Source organism: Bufo bufo, chromosome 4 (genome assembly GCF_905171765.1).
Source record: "Bufo bufo chromosome 4, aBufBuf1.1, whole genome shotgun sequence".
NCBI lineage: Eukaryota > Metazoa > Chordata > Amphibia > Anura > Bufonidae > Bufo > Bufo bufo.
The window spans coordinates 629,337,763-629,343,421 of record NC_053392.1 but is presented as its reverse complement, the minus strand read 5'-3'; positions in this window follow the sequence as shown (position 1 = coordinate 629,343,421).

Here is a 5,659-nt window from a genome sequence, read left to right as displayed (position 1 = left end):
GTAAGCAAACCAGGTAAGACTCAGGATTAGATGAGGAAACGGTGGAAGCCTTGTCATTATAGGTCGTAGAAGTCTGAGGACAGGTGCTGGCTGATCTGATCATGCCACAGACATGACTCCAGGACACCATATTGTGCTACAGTGAGGACCCCATAGCTGTCCGGCGACATTGCCTATTGGTAACTAGATGCCCATCAGCCATAACATTAAGACCAGTGACTATGGGGATAGAGGTATTGGGTAGTTGTAGAAGGTGATGTATTGGAAGCAAGAAAATGGGCAAACATAAGGAACGACTCCGACAAGAACGAAAGAGAGTAAAGACGACGGGTTTGAAGCACCTCCAAATGTCTTCTGGGGCGTCCCCGGTGTGTAGAAGACAGCACCAACCAAGACTGGTCCAAGGGGGGAGAACTGAGGGACAAGACACGGGGCGATGGCTCCCAAGGCTCACCATGTGGGGGGTGAAAGAGAAAACGTCTCGTCAGATCCCACAGGAGACCAGACTGCTGACAACATGAGTGCCGGTGATGAGAGAAAGGTGTCAGGACAGACATGGCATGCAGCTTGCGTTATAAGGGGCAGTGTACCCCCAGACTGGTCCGAATGTCTGTGCTATACCCTGTCCACCTCCAGAAGTGCCTACAGTGGGCGTGAAAGCATCAGAACTGGAGCAATGGTGGAAGGTGGCCTGAGGAATTCTTTTACATCATGGCACCAGGTGCACTATGGGAAGAAGGCGCCCTGGTCTGATGAATCAGGTTACGTCATGTGAATGGTCCGGTGTGTGTGTTTCACTTACCTGGGTAGTAGATGGCACCAGGTGCACTATGAGAAGAAGGCAGCATGGTCTGATGAATCAGGTTACGTCATGTGAATGGTCCGGTGTGTGTGTTTCACTTACCTGGGTAGTAGATGGCATCAGGTTCACTATGAGAAGAAGGCAGCATGGTCTGATGAATCAGGTTACAGCATGTGGACGGCCGGGTGTGTGTGCGTCACTTATCTGGGGTACGGATGGCACCAGGTGCACTATGGGAGGAAGGCGGCCTGGTCTGATGAATCAGGTTACATCATGTGGACAGCCGGGTGTATGTGCGTCACTTACCTGAGAAGAGATGGCACCAGGTTCACTATGGGAAGAAGGCAGCATGGTCTGATGAATCAGGTTACATCATGTGGACGGCCGGTGTGTGTTTCTCTTACTGGGGAGTAGATGGCACTAGGTGCACTATGGGAAGAAGGCAGCATGGTCTGATGAATCAGGTTACATCATGTGGACGGCCGGTGTGTGTTTCACTTACTGGGGAGTAGATGGCAGCAGGTTCACTATGGGAAGAAGGCAGCATGGTCTGATGAATCAGGTTACATCATGTGGACGGCCGGTGTGTGTTTCTCTTACTGGGGAGTAGATGGCACTAGGTGCACTATGGGAAGAAGGCAGCATGGTCTGATGAATCAGGTTACATCATGTGGACGGCCGGTGTGTGTTTCACTTACTGGGGAGTAGATGGCAGCAGGTTCACTATGGGAAGAAGGCAGCATGGTCTGATGAATCAGGTTACATCATGTGGACGGCCGGTGTGTGTTTCTCTTACTGGGGAGTAGATGGCACTAGGTGCACTATGTGAAGAAGGCAGCATGGTCTGATGAATCAGGTTACAGGTGCACTATGTGAAGAAGGTAGCCTGGTCTGAGGAATCAGGTTACAGGTACATTATGGGAAGCAGACAGGTCAGCAGAGGCAGTCTGAAGCTCTGGGCAATGATCTGCAGGAGCACTCAGGTCCTGACATCATGTGGATGTGGCACGTACTACCTACCTAACTATTGTACAGGCAAGTGCCTCCTAATGGCAGTGCCCTCTTTCAGCAGGATAACGCCCGGCCACACTGTAAAAACTGTCCAGGAATGAGGAACACGACAAAGAGATGAAGGGGACGACTTGTCTCCAAATTCCCAGCGCTCAATCCGATCGTCATCTGCGGGATCCATGGAGCCACACTGAGCAGCTTACAGCATCTGCCATAAGTTGGCACGTCAGAGGTCACAACATCATTTTTCCAACATGTCTAACGCCTCATCATCTGAACCAACATCTATTTTTAATTTTTTTATTTTTATTAAAAAAACACAAAACAACAGGTTCCTTTCTAATCTTCACTGCTCTGTCCTCCTTCCAGGACAAATTCTCTTCTGATCTTCATCCCTTTATCTTCACTTTCTTTTTCTCCCTTCTTGCTCTTTACGGCTGTTTCTTCGCATTCCTCCACTATAGGCGGACTGACCTCTTTCAAATCCTCATTTTTCACATCGGTTTCTTTTAAAGGGGTTATCCAATTTCAAGAAACCCCCCCCCCCATGTGCCGGGCTCCTCACCAGTAATATACTTACCCCGCTCCTGGTCCCCGCACCGCTGCTGCTGCTTCTCCCTGTACACGCATGAAAACATCTGGTGTCGGGGGGGAGCAGCCAATGGCAGACAGGGACGAGCCTTCCTAGCATCGCGGGTGACCCTAGGGAGGCTCGTCCCCAGCTGCCATTGGCTGCTCTCCACCCCGACACTGGATGTTTTCATCCATGTACAGGGAGAAGCTGGAGCGGGGTAAGTATGTTACCGGTGAGGGGCCCAACACATGGGGGGGGGGGGTTTCTTGAAGTTGAATAACCCCTTTAAGTTTTCTTTCTTCATCTCCAGCCTCTCCGCCTTCACATATACACGGTCCACTTTAGGTTTTCTTTCTAGTCTCTTGACTAGTGTTGAGCGAAGCGAGTTTCGTATGTTTTATGCGAAGTTGCTTCGTTCAAAACTTCGGAATAATACTGTACGGAGACAAATTAGAATGTAGGGGCTCCGATGAGCCAAAGTTAGTTATTCACAAAGTCTGTAATAGATTTTTAAAGTGGAAAACCACTTCACAACTTAAGAGTTAACTCTGCTGTGGTTCTGAGGTACTAGTCGGAACTGAAGCCGAGTTCGGTTTCAAGTTTTAAAGTGTTTTTTCATTTTAAAAATCAACTACCGAAGTTATTCAATGAAGAAGAACTTCGACTCATCGGAGCCCATACATTCTAATACTGTACGGAGACGGATCTCTGTACAGTATTATTCCGAAGTTTTGAACGAAGCAACTTCGGAGGAAGCATCCAAAGCTCGCTTCGCTCAGCACTACTCTTGACCTGTATAGCGCAGGGCAATGGCTTTTTCTTAAGATCCGGTGAAGTCCTAGGCTGTGCTAAGCGGTGGCTTCCGCCCAGCAGTGATCCAGGTGACGTCACCAGCACTAATGGGCAGGCTTTAGCGCTGTCCTAGCCTCCGCCTAGCCGTGTAAAAAGGTAAACAAACAGCGGGTGAAGGGGGAACGTCGGAGCATGAAAGAGGGGTGAAGAATGGGCTCTGAACCTGGACAACCCCTTTAAATTATATTTTATTGGTAAGAAGGTTAACCGGGACAATAAACATAAATCACATCATCCGCAGTATTACAGTGCTTCCTACTACAGCTAATTGTGTAATGCCGATGCGTATGTATCAGTGGTAACCTAATGAAAAGAATAAAGGAAACTAAAAGAAGAGATAGAATAAAGGGAAGACAGGGGGATCCACCTATGCATAAGACAGTACTATAGGCTTACTATACAGCATAGTTAAAGGGAACCTGTCACCTCCTAAATGCATGTAAACCCGTCCGCAGTGTGATACTAATCATACTTTTTACCCTGCAGTCCGATGCTGTATAAGGTCAGAAAACGATCTTTTATCCTCCGTCCGCGCTAATTTGCATGTCAGCTTGAAGTCAAGTGGGCAGCGGCCTCCTTGCTTCAAGTCAAGGTAACCACGCCCCCTCTTGCCTTTGAGTGACAGCCCTCAATTCGGGTTCGCTTTCCGAAGTCTCGCGCATGTACTGTGCCCCTTTTACTGCGCGATCCGATGTCAGGGCATATGTACAGACATTATAACCACTTGCCGCCCCCTGCAAAAAAAGAGGGGTTAGTCAGCACCTCCCAGTGCGCAGGTGCACGCCGCCATGGCAAAGACCTAGAGGAAAAAAAGAGTCAATGCAGCAGCACCCTGCAAATAAGATAAAGTACAATAATGCCAAAAATTATAGTGCTAATGCTACGCTTATTTATAAAGTGAGATGCTTGGCCAATGCATTTTGTACGAAACCATCTGAGCCCGTCTGCCGAACGTCAAGGCGATCTCTGTTAGATGGGTCCTAACACTAAATACTACCTGTTATGCGCCATTATGTTCAGGGAGTGTTGGATCCACATGCATGCTGGATCCACTCTGCTTTTTACCCTTTTTGGTGCCATAATGGCCTCCATTACAAGGAATGCAGGTACCAACATGCATGCCAAGCCCACTCTATACCTTTCCTTGTGCCAGACGGCTTCCAATGAATGTAGTGAGAGCAGGCTACAGCCCCCAGGAGCTCACAGTCTAAGCACCCTATCAGTATGTTTATGGAGCGTGGGAGGAAACGGAAGGACCCCGCAAACACAGGGAGAACATACAAACTCCATGCAGATGTTGTGCTTGGTCGGATTTGAACGCAGGACCTCAGCGATAATAGGAGCCCTCTGCATCCCACACCTCCAGCACATGGAGTTCACTGCCAGGAAGACACGATGTAGCTTTCTAGGGATATAATGCCACCTTGTTAACACTTTATGATAATTCTCTTGGAGTTTCAAATATCTACAGACCCTTTTCATAGAGAGAAAAAGCTGTGCAACCTCTCCAACAAACAACTTCTCCGCTAAGTCTGTTATCGCAACGTAAGCGATTCTCATCTTCTTTGTGTGGTGCCAAATCAATTAGAAGTATAAGTATGCACATGCCATACTGCTTTTATAATGAGACCAGACACCCAAGTTGGTTTCATGAAAAGATCTTCTCATCCTGTGTTCCTTAAGAAAAGATTATTGGCTCCTTTACTTGATAGGAGTGGTTTCAGCAACTTCAACTCTGAGTTCATAGGTAGATTTGAAAACTGCAAATAGCATTCAACCTTCTCCCTACAGTTGTCTTAGAAACAAAGAAAATGTACAGAGGCTGACACAGCTGGTTAGCTGCCACCTTGTGGACAAAAATGTGTTATACAGGATGTTCACAATATATATAAAAACCTATCTCTCACAAATCCCTCCTTTTGCAGGAAATAGACCAAAGGTGAACAGGTAAAATGAGGTACTCTCCCAATGCCCTAAACAGAGAAGAGCTGGACTTTCCTTATTGCTTCACCAGGTCCCCTCAACTCCCTTTCGGGTTTGCCTTCACCTTGTTCTATTTACCCTGCAACCATCAACAAGGTTTATTTAATTATTTTTTATTTACTTCAAGATGGAATAATCTTTGTCTTTGACAGGGGCACAGCACATATACATAGTGTGGGCATGGATGTATTAAACATTTTTAAAAACAATTTTCCTAAAACGGAGAACTATATAACAGCCTGTTAAAGCCAAATGCTAAAAACACTGTAGTCACTGAACCAGTTCCCAAAACATTGTTCTGGCCATGATGTGATTAATTTCAGAATTTTTCCCGTCAGTTCATTTGATAAAGTCCATCAGTTTCTTCAGATCCTTGGTGATCCTTCCATCAGGGGCAGTGTTGTCCGAAATGTAGATGCAGCAGGAACTTCCAACCA